The sequence below is a fragment of the Pleurodeles waltl genome, chromosome 4_2 (assembly GCF_031143425.1).
Source record: "Pleurodeles waltl isolate 20211129_DDA chromosome 4_2, aPleWal1.hap1.20221129, whole genome shotgun sequence".
Taxonomy (NCBI): domain Eukaryota; kingdom Metazoa; phylum Chordata; class Amphibia; order Caudata; family Salamandridae; genus Pleurodeles; species Pleurodeles waltl.
Window position 1 is genome coordinate 445448708 of NC_090443.1, and position 22401 is coordinate 445471108.

Here is a 22401-nt window from a genome sequence, read left to right on the forward strand (position 1 = left end):
GTCGTTGTGAGATGTAAAGAAACGGTCGGATTGTAAAGATATTGGGATCTGCAGTGGAATACATTAAAGTCTTCCAAATTGTCCAGCAATATGTGACGGATCTGTTCAGTTACAGCTTGGCTGTCCATTTGGTGATGTTTGTTTTTTAGGCTTGACAGTCATGATGATGATGGGCAACCATCTTACGTGAATTGAAGAGGTATAAATTACAATTTGTTGATGACCGATGCATATTATTGTTTTAGTATTACTGTGATCCATAACTGTTTCAAGTGCAAGTACATAACTATAAAATGCCATGGCAAACCATAGGTCAGCCATTCTTAACTTACCTGCATATAGAAAGCAGGTTGCTGGCTGAGTTGTTTCCAATTTATGGGTTGCAAGCTGAGGACTGCACTTGAGGGTGCAACTGTTTTCTGGGCTATGCTGACAGGGTGTGGGTGGTGAAGTTATTTAAGAAACAGCAATGTTTTCAACTGTTTTTGAAAGTGTATATGCTCCTGGGTGCTTCTAATGCTGGCTAGTATTCCGTTCCAAACTTGGTGGCTTGTACTCGGAAAGCAGTGCCCCGACTGATTTCTTATGGTTAGGTGGTAAGTAGTGCAAGCTTGGAGCGCAGTTTTCTGTTTGGTTTGTATTGCTTGAACTTAACTTGTAGGTATAGCAGCCCTTTGCCTTGGGAGGGTCTGTGGACAATGCACAGTGCTTTGAACATTGCCCATCTAGAAATAGGTAACTCGTGGAGCAATTGGAGCCATGCTTTCTCTTGGGTGAAGGTGTGAGAAGAAGCCATGCAGAAGCATTCTGGGTTTACTTTAATTTTGTAAATGATGAATGTAGGTGCACTAAGGTTTAGGCTGTTGGCTTAGCCAAGCTTGGATTTTACAAGTGAAAGGATGTTGTCTCATTTTATGTGGGTATGCAAGCTATGGGACTATGCAACGTGTTTTCATTATGTAAAAGGCACTCTTCGTGATGTTAACAACCTATGGTATCAAGAATAGGACTGAATTTATGGTTACTCCAAGGTTTCTAACTTCTCTTGTAATTGTTGGAGGGGTTCATTAGGCCATAAGGTGATAGACTGGTACTTTTCCCATTGTCTGCAGGTCGTAGTCTCTATCTTTGTGGTATTCATCATCTATGTGTTTATGGCACGAAGGGTCATCAAGCTGGGAATTGTAGGGTCTTCAGGGTTATCCATTTTGTAAATGATCTGGGTCATTGAATAGTTGAAGATCTCCGGCAAAGAGCCCCTCCTCGGGGGGTGCCCGTCAGACATTGCAGCGCCGGTCTGACGAGGAGCTGTCCGATGATGAAGCATGACACCAAATACAGTGTGTGAGGACCATTGCTCCTGATTAACAGGACTCTTTCTCTTTTTCCTCTCCTTTCGATTTCGGAACAGTGTACCATATCATATTAGTACTGTGTTGGGAGGACGTACACTGGACCGACCAATCCTCCTCTCTTACCCCCCTCTTTTTTCAAAGCATTGAATAGCTGTAACAGGTGAGGGTGTGTTACTTAATCAGATTTGGTAAGGGAGTTTGTTTGATGTTGAACAATAGAGGGTGTGTGATGGACCCTGAGGAACAGCACAGTATTGTGTGTGAGGAGGAGATGTGAAAGGTAGACTACTCTTTGACTGTGAGATTAGAAGCAATGTATTAGAATTTCACAGAATTTGAGATAGAGTCTTTTTAGAAGATTTTGGTAGTGGACAGTGTCAAATGCAGGTGATAAATCCAGAAGCAGAAGGTAGCTACTCAGCTCATCCACTTTATAGATAATCCTAGATGGATATGATGGTTTACACTGTGCCTCTGCCTGGACTGTATCCAGACTATTGGTTTGACACTAAGACATAAATAGTCTGTATAGTTAAGGATTTAAGTCAACTGTGAAAATTCTTTCCTAAGAATTGTCTGTTTGACATGGGCCTTTAGGTTGTGGGGTCGGATGAGTCGAGGATTTTCTTTTTAAGGTGAGGTCAGCTCAGGAGGGATGAACCTAGCTCAAGGGAATTGTTGAGTAGGCATGTGGCTAAAGTCACATAAAGGTTGAGCAAAGAAGATCTTTAAAGGTTTTGCCGGTACTGGGTATGAAGGTGACCCTAATGGTCTGGCTGCAATCATAATACCATGAAAATCCTTTTGTGGCGAGGTACTGAAAGGGATTTGGATGATTATTGTTGTTTCCTACTATGGTGGTTAGGTCATGTGCTGTTGTCCACGTTCTCTGGAAGGTAATTTTTAATCTTTTAGCGCAATCCATTGCAAATTTTGTCACAGAAGTCTTGTGATTGTAGTATTTCTGTGTTTAGCACTCTGGATTGCGAAATTCAGTTGGAAGTTCATGGAGTTCTTTAGAAGGGCAGGCCACTGCAGTTATTCACGTTGAGTAGTGGTGTTCCAATAGCTCATTTGGAGGCTCTGTAATAGTGGCATAGTGTCATTTTGTTCGTTTCATCTCTTGAATATCTTCATTTGCACTGTAGTATGTTGAGTTGTGTTTTCATGCTTTCCATATTGTCAGTGACCCATGTGGTCAGCCCTGGATGTGGTATTTATTGCTATTTGTTTGTCCAGTGCAGTAGAGATCCAGTTGTAGAAGGTGTGTAGGTCTTTACGCCGCATGTTTACTGGGGTTTGTTCAAGGTGGTTGTTGTGTTGGTGGATGTTTAGTTTTTTAAAAATATTTTCTGTATGAGCGTTTTTTTTTTTTTTGGTGCCTTCAAAGTGTTGTCTTTGATAGGTGTGTTGATCTTGGAAGTGATGATGTGGTCGCTCCACAATACAGGGGAGTTGTTTGTGACTGTGGCCTGTCCTAAAGGTGCAAATAGGACATTTAGAGTGTTGTTGGAGGATGAAGGCTTTCAGGTTGGTTCTGATAGCTGTGGTTAGAGTTAGATTCTTCTTTCCAAAACAAACGCTGAGGTCTTCTAGAATGTATAGGTTTGGGTGGTCCAGATGGGTGTTGCTTACTGTATCAAGTAAAATATCTTTAAAGTTGGCACTGATGTGAGGTGGCCTATATAATAAGAGGAAGCAAGTTATATTCGGAGTGGGATAAAATCTTGTCTTCACATATTCACACCCACACATGGTGAGGTTTTCAACTGTTGTTATTTGTAGTGTTTTATTATGAATGACAGCCAGGCCTTCTCCAATTTTGCCAATACAATTTTTGTTTATGATAAGAAAGTCAGGTGTAAGGGCTTTGTGGCATGCGGATGCAGGATTTTCGCTTAGTCATGTTTCTGTAATGAAGGTGAGGTCTGATGTTGTTGCTGAAAGTAGGTCAAAGATGTTAAAGCAGTTTTTGTTCATGAATCGAGCTTGAGGATTAGGCATTTAATTGTTGTGTTTCTTTCTTCTTATTGACTTGGTGCCATGGGGAGATGGGTGGTGCAGTATGGGTGGAGGTGAATGTGCATAGGGCATTTTAATGTGGCTGGGGTGGGATGTATTGAGGTTGTGACTTGTTGGAGGTGGAAGGGAGGTTGGCTTTTTAGAAAAAAATGCATTTTGAGATATGCTTGTGTGGTGGAGGTGTGCTTTTTGTGGTGGGCAGTGGTGTTGTAAACTGCCCTGTTGTATGGTGATTTGGGCAGAGTGTGGGGCACTGCAGGAGAAAGGTATAATTAGTGAGCAGTGTGATCATACATTTGACCTTTTCCTTGTTTTTTGCTTCCTTCTATGATGTAACCAGGGATGTGGAATTCCTATCGCCCGAGGACATCCTGTTTGGGGTCAAGGGCTACAAGTTTTTATGTTTACTTTGTCCTTGGGACAAGTAGGCCCAACCCCCTGCAGCACAAACCCTTTGGCTGCCTGATTACAGAGAGTGGAACTCTCTGCAGTTGAGTTAATGTGTTTCCAAAAGATAATGCTGTTCGAACTTGTATTTATGGTTCATTATTTGAAAGTCTTCATTATTAGGGTGAGTGCTGTAAATAAATGTTTTAAGGTCACACTTCACTACTGACGTTGGTTCCAGTACAAAAAAAAAAAAAAACGTGTATACACATGTTTGAAAAGTTTAGGCTATGAGGCTAAGTTTAATGCTCCCAGAATGCTCTCTGATTATATGCAAATGAAGTGTCATTTAGTAAAATGTGTTGATGCATGCTAGTATTTCCCAAAAATATTTCTAATGGAAAATCAGTGTAACCATTTTCAACACGATTATGGCAAGCATGAAAATAAACAAACACTGACAAAGCCAACTGATCTGACATATTTTTATAAGTCTTTTAGTTTCATCAATGCGTGTCTTGTTTTGACATGGCTTTTGTAACACTTTATTGTTGTGGGAACTACCAGGCCCTCAACATTGTAACAAACACTGGCAAACCCCCCCCAAAAAAGTTTTTGAACTCTCTAAAAGCACACCAGCGGCATAACAAAGGCCCCGCAGCCGCCCTCCAGGGGGCCCCTTCAGCACAGCACCTGCCCTGAGTGAGTCTGGAGAGGGGGCTCCTCCATGTTCTTTACAAAGGGGCACCCTCCAGTTTAGTTACGTCACTGATTGCCACTGTAGTTCCTGACACTGAACAAAACTACTTTGTGTGGCTATATGCTCCTTGTGGAAGAGAAGAATGCGATCACTCACAGTAAAGCCAGCCGAAAGAGAGAGAAATAGAAGTTTAATAAAAACAAAATGTCTTTGTTAACACCAGACCTAATTAGGGACCAAGACCCACATGTAGGTAGCTTTTTGCATGTCGCAAACAGCGACTTTCGCTGTTTGCGACATGCAAAAAGCACACTGCGATGCACAAACCCAGTTTTGCGATTCGGTAACCTGGTTACCGAATCGCAAAACGGGTTTGCGACTCGCAATTAGTAAGGGGTGTTCCCTTCCTAATTGCGACTCGCAGTGCAATGTAGGATTGTTTTGTGACCGCGGGCGCAAACCAATCGCAGTTTGCACCCATTTCAAATGGGTGCTAACACTTTCGCAAAAGGGAAGGGATCCACATAGGACCCCTTCCCCATTGTGAATGTCACTGTAAACATTTTTTCAGAGCAGGCAGTGGTCCTGTGGACCACTGTCTGCTCTGAAAAAATGAAACGAAAACGTTTCATTTTTCATTTTTGTTATGCATCTCGTTTTCCTTTAAGGAAAACGGGCTGCATTACAAAAAAAAAAACTGCTTTATTGAAAAGCAGTCACAGACATGGTGGTCTGCTGTCTCCAGCAGGCCACCATCCCTGTGAGGGCCGCCATTCGCGAGGGGGTCGCAAATTGCGACCCACCTCATGATTATTCATGAGGTGGGCATTTGCAAAGCCCTTGCGAATCACAGATGGTGTCAGGGACACCATCCTACATTCGGATTGGCGACTCGCAATTTGCAGGTCGCAAATCTGAACCTACCTACATGTGGCCCCAAATTCTTAAAGAAAGTCACAAAAGTGCACCCATGGTATATGTTGTACCCTATAAAATATTTGTGAACTGTATTTTAGCATGGGTAAATACGATGTGTAGATTTGCTCATGTAAAAATCTATTGAGCATTTGCAAGTTCATTTTCCCTCCAGCCACTTTCTTCCCAACCCTGGAAGAAGTTCTAATTCTGCCATTGTCAGGAGTAAATGTCCAACCTTTCTTATTATGGGAAAATATTAGAGAGAAGCTGGTAAAAATCTTTAAAACATGCAGGTTAGTAGGTTTGCAGACTCAAAGGCATTCCAGCCCTAGAACTATTGCTTACTGCTTCCTCCAGCCCCAGTATGCAGATCTGCAGAAAGGTGGCAAAATAAGGAAATTGTTACAGTAGGGATTGAAACTGCAAGTATTTAAGCCCTACTATGGTAGTAGCCCTGGCATAATCAGAGAGGCTATTATCAGAGCACTTACATAATGAGATTGCTGCCATAATTTGTCGCCACACTACATGGCACCAAAGGGACAAGTAGATCTTTTTACAGGACAAGTAGATTTGAGAAGCAACCTGTCCACTGGACAAGTAGATATTTTAATAAATTCCACACCCCTGATGTAACACTGTATTTATAAGTTATTTTGGGCTGTGGTTATTGACGTTTTGTATTATTTGTGGTAGGTTGTGTGGTATTGTGGTTGCTTTTGTTTTTGAAAAGTTAGATGGTTGAAGGAATATTTATTAGTAGTAAAGTCACTCAGTGGTTGTATAAGAGGGGTGTGCTTTTGGTTTACGAAGTTATCAATAGAAAATGTTTTTGTAAGTGAGTGGTTGCTTACCTGAAATTGTTATGGCAGAGATGAAGAATTTCTGGCTCTAGTCCCTGTTCAAGTAACATCCTTAGCTGCAACCCTTTACTTGGGCACCCTGAGCCTAGGGTTACATAGTACTAGTGATAAGATGACTTTGGGCCTATGGAAACCCTAGCCCTGACCCTAACCAATCAGAACATCAGCCCTATAGCCATGAGCCAATAAGAACCCTACAACTGTCAACCAATCAGAACCCTAGCCCTAGCAACCGGTCCGGACCCTATCTCCAGCAACTAATCAGTAGCCAAGCCCTAACTCTAGGTCCACTGAGAACCTTGGCCACCAATCAGTAGCCAAACCCTAAGCCCTAATACCAGTGAGAAACCTAGCCCAAGGGGTGAATCAGAAACCAGGTTACAGATACCAATAAAAACACCTGGTCAACAGATCACGTGACCTCACCAATCACTAGGCTTGTAACAGGTGGGCAGAGGGGGAAAGGGGCTACTGCTTCAGCTCACAATCTCTTTGGTTACAGACCGGCCCAATACACACTTTCCAGTTCCTTTTCAAACCATGCAGGTAAGGGCCACTTTAAACCACTAAACAATGCTCCGATGCACTTCCAAAACCTGCTCTTTCACCCCACAAACAGGTTGCAAAACCTACTGCCAAACACAATTTTACTCACAGAAAGCAGATTAAAACGCTTGCTATACACTCAAGCTAGAGGTTTGCTTTCACTTAAGTTGTCCTTATGTTTTGCTTGGACAAGTGGGGACATATTTGCCCTTTAGTACCCACAATACAGTGTGTGGAAAAAGTAAAACAATTACTGGGTCTGCTTTCTCTTGATAAAAAAACATTCTCTGAAAGAATATCAGTATGAAACTGAAAAGATTTAGGTGTGGTAGATCAGTGATACGATCAACAACCACTGTGGTTTACCAAATGCTGGTTCCAGTCATCTGCCATCTGCAATGTTTAAATAAGGTCAGCTGCAAAGCTGAAAATAGAAGACGGAGCACTTGAAGGCATGGACGGGGCATTGGAGGGAAAAGCAAAAATGTGCACACACTTGGGCAAAAATCTGGGCATAATTGAGAACTTGCATGGGGTTGATGTTGAATGTCGTCTTCTCGGTTTCTCCATAATTTATTTTTATACATGGCTCATTTTTCACTGTGTTTGATAGTATGTATGTCGGTATTCAATGTGATGCAGATAACATACTTTTGAACGGTCTTCTCAGAAAGCAGAGGGCCACTACAGCAAATTTAAAAGATGATCAATTACCAAGCAGAGGAGTATCAGAGGATTTGGGTAAGCAGCTACTTTATTTTTACATTGAGTTTTTTTTGTAGAGAAAAATCTAATTTCCAACAATGCACATTATGTAACAGATGTTACAGCACGTAAGGAATGAATGCCTGTACAACACAATTGCGAACATCCCGCATACCAAGACCAAGACAGCCAGCAACACATTACCCCAGTATCATCTACATTAACCCCAGAGGCATCGCTAGTATGGCTTTGTGCATTACTTTTAGACATTAAATAACTCAAAAACAAGAATTATATACTCACTTTGGCGATCTACTCAGTGTATCAGAGGGGTCTGAACCAACTTCTACCTCAACGTTTAATAGACACTCACAGACATTCTTTAGGTTCAGGTCTGGATAATAGGGACTGCAGGTCTGCATGAATTTCCATTTGCTCATTGTAATATACCAAGTCTGACAAGCACGTCTTTTGTAGGGCCCCTACCTCTGCCCCAGTGTTTAGATACTTGTCTTTTAGTCAACAAAAGAGTACTAGTCAGGGGTGTGGAATTTATTAAAATATCTACTTGTCCAGGGGACAGGTTGCTTCTCAAATCTACTTGTCCTGTAAAAAGATCTACTTGTCCCTTTGGTGCCATGTAGTGTGGCGACAAATTATGGCAGCAATCTCATTATGTAAGAGCTCTGATAATAGCCTCTCTGATTATGCCAGGGCTACTACCATAATAGGGCTTGAATACTTGCAGTTTCAATCCCTACTGTAGCAATTTCCTTATTTTGCCACCTTTCTGCAGATCTGCATACTGGGGCTGGAGGAAGCAGTAAGCAATAGTTCCAGGGCTGGAATGCCTTTGAGTCTGCAAACCTACTAACCTGCACATTTTAAAGATTTTCACCAGCTTCTCTCTAATATTTTCCCATAATAAGAAAGGTTGGACATTTACTCCGGACAATGGCAGAATTAGAACTTCTTCCAGGGTTGGGAAGAAAGTGGCCGGAGGGAAAATGAACTTGCAGATGCTCAATAGATTTTCACATGAGCAAATCTACACATGCGTATTTACCCATGCTAAAATACAGTTCACAAATATTTTATAGGGGTACGACATATACCATGGGTGCACTTTTGTGACTTTCTTTAAGAATTTGGGGCCACATGTAGGTAGGTTCAGATTTGCGACCCGCAAATTGCGAGTCGCAAATCCGAATGTAGGATGGTGTCCCTGACACCATCTGTGATTCGCAAGGGCTTCGCAAATGCCCACCTAGTGAATAATCATGAGGTGGGTCGCAATTTGCGACCCCCTTGCAAATGGTGGCCCTCACAGGGATGGTGGCCTGCTGGAGACAGCAGACCACCATGTCTGTGACTGCTTCCTTAAAGGAAAACGAGATGCATTACAAAAACGAAAAATTAAACGTTTTTGTTTCATTTTTTCAGAGCAGGCAGTGGTCCGCAGGACCACTGCCTGCTCTGAAAAAATGTTTACAGTGACATTCACAATGGGGAAGGGGTCCCATGGGGACCCCTTCCCTTTTGCGAAAGTGTTAGCACCCATTTGAAATGGGTGCAAACTGCGATTGGTTTGCGCCCGCGTTCGCGGTCACAAAACAATCCTACATTGCACTGCGAGTCGCAATTAGGAAGGGAACACCCCTTCCTAATTGCGACTCGCAAACCCGTTTTGCGATTCGGTAACCAGGTTACTGAATCGCAAAACTGGGTTTGTGCATCGCAATGTGCTTTTTGCACGTCGCAAACAGCGAAAGTCGCTGTTTGTGACATGCAAAAAGCTACCTACATGTGGGTCTTGGTCCCTAATTAGGTCTGGTGTTAACAAAGACATTTTGTTTACTAAAAATTTCTATTTCTCTCTCTTTTGGCTGGCTTTACTGTGAGTGATTGCATTCTGCTCTTCCACAAGGAGCATATTGGCACACAAAGTAGTTTTGTTCAGTGTCAGGAACTACAGTGGCAATCAGTGACGTAACGAAACTGGAGGTTGCCCCTTTGCAAAGAACATGGAGGAGCCCCCTCTCCAGACTCACTCAGGGCAGGTGCTGTGCTAAAGGGGCCCCCTGGAGGGCGGCTGCGGGGCCTTTGTTATGCCACTGGTGGCAACATGTGCTTTTAGAGTTCAAATTTGTTTTTTTTTTGGCAGTGTTTGTTGCAATGTTGAGGGCCTGGTAGCTCCCACAACAATAAAGTGTTACAAAAGCCATGTCAAAACAAGACACGCATTGATGAAACTAAAAGACTTATAAAAATATGTCAGATCAGTTGGCTTTGTCAGTGTTTGTTTATTTTCATGCTTCCCATATTCGTGTTGAAAATTGTTACACTGATTTTCCATTAGAAATATTTTTGGGAAATACTAGCATGCATCAACACATTTTACTAAATGACACTTCATTTGCATCTAATCAGAGAGCATTCTGGGAGCATTATACTTAGCCTCATAGCCTAATGTTTTCGAACATGTGTATACACAGCTGTTTTTTTTTGTACTGGAACCAACGTCAGTAGTGAAGTGTGACCTTAAAACATTTATTTACAGCACTCACCCTAATAATCAAGGCTTTCAAATAATGAACCATAAATACAAGTTCGAACAGCATTATCTATTGGAAACACATTACCTCAACTGCAGAGAGTTCCACTCTCTGTAAACAGGCAGCCAAAGGGTTTGTGCTGCAGAGGGTTAGGCCTACTTGTCCCAAGGACAAAGTAAACATAAAAACTTGTTGCCCTTGACCCCAAACAAGATGTCCCGGCCACATCCCTGCTAGTGCTACCAGTTTCCTGTATGTGTCCGTGATCTTGTGCACCGAGCCCAGTAGTGTAATATTAAGATCTAATTGTAGTGGATCCCCTATTATTGCTGAAAGCGTATCACTAACCAATTTCCAATAATAATATATATACGGGGACAGCTCTAGGCTGAATGTAAAAAAATATATGCCTCTGTATCACAACGTTTTAAGCATTCAGATTGTGTGTGAAACCCATTTGCAAAGGCCAAGTGGTGTGTGGTATATCATAGACAGGCACAGGAAGTGACTTATTCAGAGCACGCTGCCCAGCATCAGAAGCACTGTTTGGGAGCATCAGTACTGCCAAAAATTATTAAGTAGCGGGTAGTGAAGCATGACTTTCCACTTTGTCCTCGAGTTTCAAGCACAAATACAGCTTGCTGTATTTCCATGTATCAGAAGTACCCCTACACGACTCCTTAGTGTCTTGGAATTAATCAATGTTTCCAGTAGGTTGAAAATAGTGGGCTCCTGCGGGAACCATGCCATGTTATTTGGATGTTGCTTTTAGTCTGTAATATAAAAAAAAGATGAGCGGCGTGCCTCCAGAGGAGTTCATGAATTTGGTTATATCTATAAATCTGCCAGTATAAAATGTCACCTCCGTGTTCACTGTTTAGGTTGTTCAACAGTGTTATCGCTTTCAGTTCACTTTTTAGTGATAAACTTGGGTTCTCTGCCAGGAGTATGAATTGTGAGTATAACAGTTCCAGTCCCTTTCTATCCCTCAATGTGTACCAGGTTGGCAGTGTGTAGTCTGTATCTCTGTTGATCGCTTACATCCTAGTTGGCAAATTATCATGTGTAAGATTGTAAGCAATGGATTATCCGTCTCAACTGCAAGATGGGCCATATAGGGCTGCAGATGGTACCAGTAGTAGGCAAAATGAGCCTGCGCAGACAGGCAGTAAAGATCCACATCCAGTGCTGAAAATCTGCCCAGTGCGAACGGTAGGGTTAACATTTTCCACCTTAAGCGTTGATGTTTATCCAGTCAGACCAGTTTTATAAGCAACAACCATATAGAAAAAAAGAAGCTCTTTGATAGTAGAATTGGTATATTTAGAAAGTAGTATAGCATATGCAGAAGTATTACTATCCTACATAATGCTACGCGACCGGCTGTTAATAAAGGATGTTTGATCCAGTGATCTATCTTCTCTTCTAATCTTTGGATTGTACTGCTATAGTTTTGTTTAATAGTATTATCTTTGTCTCTAAGTATTCAAACATCCGAGCTTACGCACAATTTTAAGGGGTATTTGAACTCGAATCTCGGTGTTCTGCCCGTCAGAGGAAATATAACAAATTTAGCTCAATTAATTGTGATTCTTGATTGACAGTTGTCTCAAGGACTCTTGTATCTCTATGAGAGTGCTGGATTAGGTGTGGCAGCACCTCTGCTTGTAGGCGAATGAGTCACTCGTACACCAGGTGGCAACTGTTGGCCTAATCCTTCCGGCTCCCTAGCAGCACCTCACCAAAACCCAAATATTAAAGGTGACTTCTGGGAGCCTAGCACATGGACTCTGAAAACCTCTTAGGGAAACTGTGGTGTAACAAGTCTTACCCTTTTATCTCATTAGCAATACGTCTCTTACACACACAGGCAAGAAAGAAGATGCAGGATAGTTTTCAATACATTTATTAAAAAGACTGCAATCTACAATAAAATGCATGAGCTGCAATGATCAGGATAATGACTAATAACAAAATTAGTATTTTGAAAATAAGCAATGTAAATATGAACAACCCCAAAATATTAGAATAAACATGAATATTCGAACTCCTCCCTAAAGTGTATTTTCTACCCTAAAGAGAGCAAGGCGTAATAAACCTAATCTGCCGATGCCGTGTCCACAAGAAGCGCCCCAACCCCCCTACCTTAGGGGAAGGTTGGCCTCCAGTTTCCAAATCAGGCTTCATAGAGGCACAAAGGCTGAGGTCTGCTGCAAAGTGATGTGCAGTATAGATGGAATATCGTGAGTGGAATCCCTTCTAATGGCCTTGGTCTGACATGGTGTTTTTATAAGGCACATGTTATTGTTTGTGCAGATGTTCTGACCGGAGTATGTACCTAAATGTTAGATTGTGTGCACAAACCTGTATCAGCAATATCATAAAAAAAATGCCTTACATGCTCACATTCTGTTTTTTGTAAAGCAAAAGAATATGATGACAATCTAATATGTACATTACTGAAAATGATGCTTTCAAGGAATGGCAACTGATTATAAAGTAAGAACACTTCTTCTACAATGCAGACAGTGCTAAAATGAATAAAAAAGGAATAATAAAAACATAGCACATTATCTAGGTAAAAGGGTACATGCCTGCAAATCAAAGCCAAGCTAAACTCCTCTACCAAAGAAAACTAAAATGGACCCACAACACCCTACCCTATTGTCAAAGCAAGGGTGCTAAGGCCAAAGTCTAAAAATGCTCTAAACTGAAAACCTAAAAGCAAATGTAAAATCATACGTAAGAGACAATGTCAAAAGTGACAAGCAAAGCAGCCCGGTAGGCAGGCCAAATTTAAAGGCAATTTGGTGTCACATTTTACACTTTGAGAAAAAGCCAATGGTCAAATCAACAATAATCATTGTCTTACAAAAGGTCTCCGATGTTATCAGTGGAGACAGAGATCAGAAGAACGAGTTACTTACCTTCGGTAACGACTTTTCTGGTGGATACATTAGCTACCTGTGGATTCCTCACCTCATGAATACTCCCATGGCGCCAGCATTCGACGGAAATCTTCTTACTAGTCTCTGCACGTCGACGAGGACGTCACTGTCTCGCACGCGACGCCGTCTGACGTCATACAGGCAATAAGAGGTCCTCGACGACGTGCAGACGTCAGTACCAATCATTTTTTACGTGCATGAGAACAACCAGGCAATGCAATGAAAGAGCAAGGCAACATCCATTATATTGTAAAATACACCACATTGTATGAATAACTAAATCTTTTTATGTACATATATACATAAAACTCTCTCTTTTAAAATATATACACACACCAAGTATATACATAAAGATATATACACATATATATATATAAATATATTATATATATACATCTATTGCACCCTCAAAGACCAAGAGGAGCGCACTCAAGGATTACTTGGCAAGACCATAAAGGCAACGGGGAGGCGGGTGGGACCGTGAGGAATCCATAGGTAGCTAATGTATCCACCAGAAAAGTCGTTACCGAAGGTAAGTAACTCGTTCTTCTGATGGATACAACTACCTGTGGATTCCTCACCTCATGAATAGAGTCCCAAAGCAGTACCACGCCCGGCGGTGGGTGCCTAAATGGTCAAACCAAGAAATCCTGCAGCACTGACCGTGCAAAATGGCCGTCCCTTCTAACCTCAGAATCTAAACAGTAATGTTTTGCAAAAGTGTGAAGGGACGACCAAGTTGCGGCCTTGCAGATGTCGACCACAGGAACACCTCTGGCTAAGGCCGAAGTGGCCGACTTAGCTCTGGTGGAATGAGCTCTAATGCCCTCAGGAGGATCCTTCTTTGCCAAAGAGTAACATATTTTAATGCAAAGAACAACCCACCTGGATAGTGTTCTCTTGTGGACTGCCTTTCCTCTCCTCTTGCCCACGTATCCAATAAACAGCTGATCCTCCAGCCTGAAATCCCTTGTTCTATCGATAAAGAAGCTCAACGCTCTCTTTGGGTCCAGACGGTGCAGTCTTTCTTCCTCTTTGGAAGGATGAGGCGGAGGATAGAACGTGGACAAAGTAATTGCCTGAGCCAAATGGAAGGGTGAAACAACCTTCGGGAGGAAAGCAGCCTTGGTCCTCAACACCACCTTATCCCCATAAAAAGTTGTATAAGGGGGTTTACTGATAAGGCCTGCAACTCACTCACTCTCCTTGCTGATGTTATAGCTATCAGGAAGACTGTTTTTAAAACCAAATACCTCAAGGGGCAAGAATGCATAGGTTCAAAAGGGGACCCCATAAGGAAAGTCAGGACTAAGGACAAATCCCATTGCGGCATAACGAATGGCTTTGGAGGATATTGATTTAGAAGACCTTTCAAGAATCTGATAACAATAGGGGATTTAAATAAAGATGGTTGGTCTGGAAGACATATGAAGGCTGACAAGGCCGATAAATAACCTTTAATGGTAGCCACTGCACAACCTTTTTGCGCCAGAGATAGAGCAAAAGACAAAACGTCCGATAGATGAGCATGTAAGGGATCAATCTGCCTCTCTCCACACCACGCAACAAATTTAGACCACCTATTAGCGTAGATAGATTTAGTGGAGTGTCGCCTGGCCGCTAATATAACATCCACTACCTCAGGCGGGAGAGAGAAGGAACTCAGGTTGCCCCGTTCAATCTCCAGGCATGTAGGTGCAGACTCTGGAGGTTGGGGTGTAGAACCTGCCCCTGCGACTGTGAGAGGAGGTCTGCCCTGAAAGGGAGACGGAGCGGCGGGCACATTGAGAGTTGGAGAAGGTCGGAGTACCACACCCTCCTTGGCCAATCCGGAGCTATTAAGATTACTAGAGCCCGGTCTTGGCGAATCTTCCTCAATACTCGAGGAATCAAGGGTATGGGAGGAAACGCGTAAAGCAACTGGCCGCACCAGGTCATTTGAAACGCGTCCCCCAACGCTTCCTGCATCGGATACTGAAGGCTGCAGAACAACGGACAATGCGCGTTCTCTCGAGTGGCGAACAGATCTACCCGAGGAAACCCCCACTTCTGGAAGATTAAACGGACTTGATCTGGATGGAGACGCCACTCGTGGTCTGCCGAGAAGTGGCGACTGAGACTGTCCGCACGCACGTTCAAAACTCCGGCCAGATGGTTTGCTATCAAGCAAATCCGATGGTCCTTTGCCCAGGACCATAGTCGAAGAGCTTCTCTGCAGAGAAGGTACGACCCCACTCCTCCCTGCTTGTTTATGTACCACATCGTGGTAGTATTGTCCGTTAGGACCTGTACCGACTGACCACGAAGGGAAGGGAGGAAGGCCTTGAGAGCCAGACGTACAGCCCGTAACTCTAACAGATTGATGTGAAAAATCTGTTCCTCTGGAGACCAAAGACCTTTGATCTCCAGATCCCCCAGATGAGCTCCCCACCCTAGAGTGGAAGCATCCGTTATGACTGTGGCCACTGGTGGCGACTGCTGGAACGGCTTTCCTTGTGAAAGATTGTTGCTTGCAATCCACCACTTCAAATCCACAGCAGCATCTCTGGAGATCTTGACAGTACCCTCTAGATCCCCTCTGTGTTGAGACCACTGCCTTCGGAGGCACCACTGAAGAGCCCTCATGTGCCAGCGAGCATGCGTGACCAACAGAATGCAGGAGGCAAAAAGACCGAGCAGACGAAGGACCTTGAGGACTGGAACTACCGCTCCATTTCGAAACATTGGAACCAAATCCTGAATATCTTGAATCCGCTGAGGCGGAGGAAAGGCCCGACCCAATGTTGTATCCAGTACTGCCCCTATGAACAGGAGGCGCTGAGAGGGCTCTAGGTGAGATTTGGGCTTGTTCACCGAAAAGCCCAGGTCGAACAACAACTGGGTTGTTGACTGCAGATGACGCAACACAAGCTCCGGGGACTTGGCTTTGATTAACCAATCGTCCAAGTAAGGGAATACTGCTATCCCCTTCCTTCTGAGCTCTGCCGCAACCACCGACATCACCTTCGTGAAGACTCGAGGTGCTGAAGTAAGACCAAACGGAAGGACCGCAAACTGGTAGTGTTGCGATCCCACCACAAACCGGAGATACTTCCTGTGTGACTTGAGTATCGGGATATGAAAGTAAGCATCCTGCAAGTCGACAGACACCATCCAGTCTTCCATGTTCAACGCCAAAAGCACCTGTGCTAGGGTCAGCATCTTGAACTTTTCCTGCTTGAGGAACCAATTCAAGATCCTCAGGTCCAGAATTGGTCTCAAACGACCATCCTTCTTGGGAATCAGGAAATACCTTGAGTAAACTCCTTGACCCCTTTCCTGCTCCGGGACCAACTCCACCGCGCCCTTTAAAAGGAGGACTTCTACCTCCTGTTCTAGCAACAGGAGGTGTTCTTGTGAACAATACGAAGGGTGGGGCGGGATGAGGGGCGGAAACTCCCGAAAGGGAAGGGTGTAGCCTTTTCCCACAACACTGAGAACCCAAGTGTCCGACGTAACAGTCTCCCATTTGGTGAGAAAATGCTGTAATCTTCCCCCTACAGGAGAGGAGTGAGTGGGAAATGGTGGAAGCCTAAGGCTGCTTCCCCTGCTGCACCCCGCCAGAGGATGAGGAAGAGGCAGAGTGCTGCTGAGAAGCTCCCCTGGTGCGGACCCTACCCCTCCCCCTAAAAGATCTATAGGGATGGGAAGAGGCAGGTTGCTGATATCTTCCCCGAAAGGAAGAGGAGGAAGAGCCACGCCCAAATCCACGAAACCTCCTGAAGAATCTGGAAGAGGCCGTGGAAGAAGGAGCTTGGAGTCCCAGCGACTTAGCCGTGGCCCTGCTCTCCTTAAACCGTTCCAAGGCCGAATCAGCCTTAGCCCCAAACAGTTTGTCCCCATCAAACGGGAGATCCAACAATGTGGACTGTACATCTGCCGAAAAGCCCGAGTTACGGAGCCAGGCCTGTCTCCTTTCCACCACAGTTGTGCCCATTGCTCTGGCTACCGAGTCGGTGGTATCCAGTCCCGTCTGGATAATTTGGGTCGCAGCAGCCTGGGCATCAGAGACAAGATCCAAAAGACCCTGGGGAAGCTCTGTAAACGAAGAGGAGATGTCATCCATCAGAGCATGAATATACCTCCCCAGGATACAGGTTGCATTGGTGGCTTTTAAAGCCAGACTGCAGGACGAAAAAATCTTCTTCGACTGCGCCTCCAGCTTTTTTGAATCTCTGTCCCCCGGCACCGTCGGAAAAGAACCAGGCGCTGACTTGGACGAACAGGAGGCCTGCACAACCAAGCTCTCCGGCGTAGGGTGCCTAGATAGGAAACCAGGATCAGTTGGAGCCGTCCGATACCTTCTGGCCACGGCTCTGTGAACTGCTGGGGAAGATGCCGGCTTCTTCCACACCTCTAAAACCGGATCCAGCAGAGCGTCATTAAAAGGTAATAGAGGCTCCGCCGCGGCTGAGGCCGGATGCAACACCTCTGTCAAAAGGTTTTGTTTCGCCTCCACCACCGGCAAAGGCAGGTCCAAAAAACTAGCTGCCTTCCGTACCACTGTATGAAAGGAAGCAGCTTCCTCGGTATATTCCCCCGGGGACGAAAGGTCCCACTCAGGGGAAGTGTCCAGCCCACTGGCCGACTCCAGTCCACGCAGCCCATCACCTGAGTCCTCTAGCTCTCCTTCCTCTAGGGCTCGTTGGTACTCCTGCTCCTCTAGTACCCGGAGAGCACGCCTCCTTGAATGCAGTCGTTGCTCAATCCGCGGAGTCGACAATACCTCCGCCGAAGTCGGAGATCGGCGCCGATCTTCCGAAGCCACCGACGCCGCATCCGGCGCCACAGGTAACTTCGGCGCCGACTGAAGAGCAGTTGAAACGGATGGACCCACCGGAGTCACAGGCCGAAATCTCGACGTCGACGGGATGGAAATCCCTGGGGCCAATCCCTCCGAAGCCACCGGAGCAGCCACCGGCGCCGACACTGGCGCCGAGCCCACGTTCCCAAACGGGAGAAAGGGCATAAAGGGTGCCGGCCGAAGAGGCGCAGGATCACCCGAAGAAAAGGCCAAAGGCCCAGCCGGAGCACCCCCTGGAGCCATCTGTTGGAAGATGGCATACATCGCATTCAAGAATGCGGAACTATCGGCTCCAGGGGTGGGAAAAGCCGGATACTGGGGTGCCTGACTCGGAGGCGACCCCGACGCCGGCCTCGGCGTCTGCGCCGGAGAAAACACTTGAGGCTCCAATACCTCAATCACCGACGCCTGTCCAGGCGAAGTTGGAGACGCCGGAGAGAGCAACGGCGTCGAAAGATGCGGCGTCACTGTGGGGCTGACCTCCCATGTCCTCCGGCGCCGATCCGGAGACCTGGAACGAGCCTCCCTTGAATGACGCCGAGATTCTCTACGGCGCCGGGAGTCTCGATGACGCCGATGTCTTGGAGAAGACTTTTTCTTGTGATGCTTCTCCTTTGACTTGGCCATAAACAGCTTCGCCTCGCGTTCTTTAAGGGCCTTCGGATTCATATGCTGACATGAATCACAAGTCGAGACGTCGTGGTCGGAGCTCAAACACCAAAGGCAATCGGAATGAGGATCCGTCACCGACATCTTGCCTCCACACTCACGACAAGGCTTAAATCCAGACTTTCTCTGCGACATTATTTCCACAGAGAAAGAGTACGCAGCAAGATATACACTGTAACCGCAAGAGTAACAGTTGCTCCCTCGAAGATAACCGTTTCGAATGCACGGAAAAAAGGGAACTGACGTCTGCACGTCGTCGAGGACCTCTTATTGCCTGTATGACGTCAGACGGCGTCGCGTGCGAGACAGTGACGTCCTCGTCGACGTGCAGAGACTAGTAAGAAGATTTCCGTCGAATGCTGGCGCCATGGGAGTATTCATGAGGTGAGGAATCCACAGGTAGTTGTATCCATCAGAAAGAACTCCACTTCGACAGGTGATAGATGGATCAAAGTATTAGCAGAGGGATCCACAGAGCAGAAGTGTGCAGGAACCTGAAACGCAAAACAACTTGCGGAGGCTGCACCATCCATTGTACCAGATGTCGTTGGAGCCAAGAAATCCACAGACAGTGGCTCATTAATGCCTCTCGAATCAACCTCAGTCTCAAGGGGCATGTCTGTGAGTTAACCCTTATTGAGAACATTAAGAGATCCTTGTCCCCAGGAGCCCAGGTGGCACAGCAAGACACACTATTGGTGCACATTCGATGGGGCACAAAATGCAATGGAAAACCAGCTGCACACATGTAGGACTGGTCGGAACGTCAAACAACTAATTATACTCCAGCTGTTCTAGCAAGGAGGCTCCAAAGTACTGCATCATGCGATTACGACACAGCTGGGCTGGTGGTAACTCCATCATTCCGCTTTGCTGAGGTAGGACAGCCACTGCGTAGCAAAAATAGCAGAAGCAGTTTTCCGCCAACTAATGCCAAAGTAATTGGGAATCTGCCAAAGACACTCGAAAAGAGTGAATGTATGGCTGAAATTATGACTCCAAACACGGTCTGGAAATTACTTATAAATCCAGAACAGTCAGCCTTAAAAAGTGCACAATCCCTGCAGTACTAGAGGTGTTGAAAATCCTGCTCACCAATTCTCCAAAGTGTCTGGGGAAATTGGCATTTATATAATAGGGACTGTATCTCAGCTGATGACCTTGCTATGTAGACATCGTACGTCTCTTTGGCCGATGTTAAGGCCACTTGTTTTTAAAACAATAGCACCTTTAGTCTGCTAAGCTTGTCAACATTTGTATTAGAAATAGCAATGTCGGGCCAAAAGTCTGATACTCTTATCTCTTGTATTTGGGTGGGGGGAAATAAAACATGGCTGCAACAAATTACCATTTGAGAAACGAAAATGACAAATTCCAGGCTTCATACCACAGCAGCCTTCATTGTTCAGAAGCACATAACTTCTATTCGAAAGTATCTGAAATACTGGATGGATAAAAGTGACGGGAGTACCCTTCAGATGGCATGCCAAGTTCATGACATCTCAGCATTACAAAGGCCGTACAAGGACCAGTAGTCTCACATTCACTTCCACTAAGAAAGACCTCTGTTTTGCTGTTCAGATATCTGAAATAGAAAGGCAACTCCCACACTTTGTGCATGTAACTTACACTTAGCCGCTCATATCTGGCTACAGCAAAATGTTTCGAACAGTTTATGAACCGAAAGGTGGAAATGGGGAGATTTATAACTCTATGTATTACCCATACTGCTGAGGGCAATTCTACCACAGTAAAAGGCAACTTTTCTAGCTTTTCAATATTAGTCATGATGTAACTAGGTTCTTTTTTAGGCATTATCTGATGTTGCCTGGACAAATTAAAAGTGGCAATTAATTTGCTACTATTTATGTGTTTCCATGACACACAGACATTTTTCAGAACCTGCAATGTCCAACCTAGCTGCATAATGGAACGCAGCTGACTTTGCCCATGCTGTAAAAAGGACATGTCATTCTGAATGATGTCAATCACAGATGACACAATATTATTTAAGGTGTAAATTCTTTTGGACAAAGTATTCATGCCATTATCAACAACACCTAAAGCTTTTTCCATGTTTTTCTTATCTATCTGCCTAAAACGTGCAGCAGCTTCCATTTGAGAAAGCTTCCAGATCTGATTATATATCGTATACAGGAAATGCTTTGCGTGTGGCTTCCTAGGTCCTAACAAGAAATCTCGTAAGTCTATTTCCTCAGACCGGAGACTAAGATGTTCTTTTACATCTGCTAAGGTGGAAGAACCTAACCATTGTTGGCACAGTTTACCCACAATGTATGTAGTGACAATACCAGAGTGCCGTCCCGAGATATAGCAAGAGTCTAGCCAGCTTGCTTTGAAACCTCCAAAAGAATTAACAAAACGTGCCTGGCAACCATTTGTGTCCTTCGGCCACAATAACGATCCCCGGGACTAGAAAGGTACCATTCTTAACCCAAGCCGTGAGTTGATCTTCAGTGACATTTTGAAACATTTGCCAATTGTGAAATTTAGCCGGCGTGGGGATGCTGGGCGCGTTCATCTCTTTTATTGTTGCTAACCCCAAGCAAGATGTTTGCTGGACAGTTTAAAAAAAATATATAATTTGTAAAGGAATAAGCCATGTTATAAACAAAGCTTCCCTACCCCATATCTTCCAATCTTTTGTTCACCATACACTCTTCACATCAATAGTGTTTTTCCAGTACTCATAGCCTTCAACAGCAAGTCAGGAAACAAAGGCATCTGAATAAATCAGTTTTGTGTCGGTTAGCAATATTTTCCTGAATTTGGAAGGCAGTAATTTGAAATAATATGACTCAGCTTTTCTAGTGTCATGCCCAGTAAAATATGCAAACTTTTCCACATATGTTTTGGAGCTTCCCACAGGTGGAGTTGGACAATGTGCCCATTGTGTGTAATAGAAAACTGATCTGGGTTTACAAGCTCGGTGCAGAAAGTAATGTCCCCAATGGTGATAAGTGAACATTTCCCCATAATTCGCTGTGTTCATGTACACATCTTCACTTTCAAATACAGGTTAGTATTCAAGCTAAAAAAAAAAAGGATCAACAGTTTTAACATCCCAGTCACCGCAAACACCACCAGGTGTAATAACATCAGTCATTGATATTGTAAACACATATGGAATTTGAATGACCTCAGCAGGACCACATAGATCAAAGGGCACTGTATCCCAAACAATTCCATCTCAATCAGAACTTCTAAACTGAATTGTTATTTCTGAGCGATATGTACAGCCTACGTGTCTTTGATACAGTTTCTGTTGCAGAAGCAGATGAGTTTGAGGAAAAATCATCAATCACGATGAAGTAACCAGCAGCAGTCTGTGCAAACACTTGTTATGAAGGTTCATAGTAGATGATGCAGTCTGTCTGTTTTGAACTAGAGTAGTTTAGTTCCACATCTTGGACGTGTCTTGCCAGTGAAGTAGTGAGTGGAATCAGCAGAAGCTCATTCTTTGCCCTCCCCATGCTCAAGGAGGCAATTCACTGTTTTACATATTAGTGCTTGCCGACACACTGTTTGCTGCTTGTAGAGATATGTCCTGTTGGGTAGTGGGAGGGGAGCGGGTACTTCCCAAAGGACCCCGTGGTCTACTGTGCAGGATAGGCCACCTGTTGCAATCTGAAACAGGCTGCTGTGGTAGGATGACAGTTCTGGTACTGTGTATTCCCAAAACTGGAACCGGTGCTGAGTAGGATGGACCAAACTCCTTCTTCACAGCAATATTGTCACAAACCAGTTCCCCAACTTTAGGTATCCAGCCTGTAGATGTTGTTGGCAAATCCCTGATTCTCAAGGTGGCGGTACAGGCGGATGAATTATCTCAAAATTGTTGTAGCTCCTGTAAAACTGCAATACATCCA

The 22401-nt window shown here is 44.5% G+C and overlaps 1 protein-coding gene across 2 annotated transcripts in view; it reads right to left on the reverse strand.

Moving 5' to 3' along the window:
* EVI5L (ecotropic viral integration site 5 like) overlaps nt 1–22401 on the reverse strand; it is a 1467274-nt gene that overhangs the window by 1349030 nt on the left and 95843 nt on the right. The window lies entirely within an intron of this gene.